A 464-nucleotide genomic window follows, 5' to 3' on the forward strand; every position below is an offset into this window, starting at 1 on the left:
CAGGCATGCATGTGCATGAGGGTGCACCCATCCACACAGTGCATGCATGTGGGCAGGCACATCCACCACATGCACGCATGTGGGCATGTGTGCGCATGAGGGCGGGCATGTCTACCAGATACTCATGTGTGCAGGCACGGGTCTGCATGAGGGTGGGCATGTCCACACTGAGCATAGGCACACAGGTGCATATGGGCACATGTGCATACATGCAGGCACATCCATGGTGTATGTGCATGTGGGCATGTGCACGCACATACATACCTCGCGTGCGAGCCCGCACACGAGGACAGGACCCGCAGAGCCCACAATGCCCAGGGCAGGGTGCCCATCCCGGGGCTGGCCGCAGCCTGCTCTCCGAGCCAAGGCGCAAAAGAAACCCGGGGCGGGGCAGCAGCATCCCCCCCCCAGCCCGCCCACCGGCACTCACCCACAGTGGCCAAGGTCTCCAGATCCTCCAGCCT

At 62.9% G+C, this 464-nt stretch overlaps 1 protein-coding gene across 1 annotated transcript in view; it reads right to left on the minus strand.

Annotated features, from left to right (window-relative positions):
• Positions 1–458, minus strand: part of PRKX (protein kinase, X-linked) — a 120,789-nt gene extending 120,331 nt beyond the window's left edge. Inside the window, exon 1 of the mRNA XM_019524959.1 lies at positions 431–458. The gene's annotated coding sequence lies outside the window, so the exon portion shown is untranslated. The remainder of the gene's footprint in view (positions 1–430) is intronic.
• Between the last annotated feature and the right edge of the window lie 6 nt (positions 459–464).

Source organism: Gavialis gangeticus, unplaced genomic scaffold (genome assembly GCF_001723915.1).
Source record: "Gavialis gangeticus isolate Ggan-Ray unplaced genomic scaffold, GavGan_comp1, whole genome shotgun sequence".
Classification (NCBI taxonomy): Eukaryota; Metazoa; Chordata; order Crocodylia; family Gavialidae; genus Gavialis; species Gavialis gangeticus.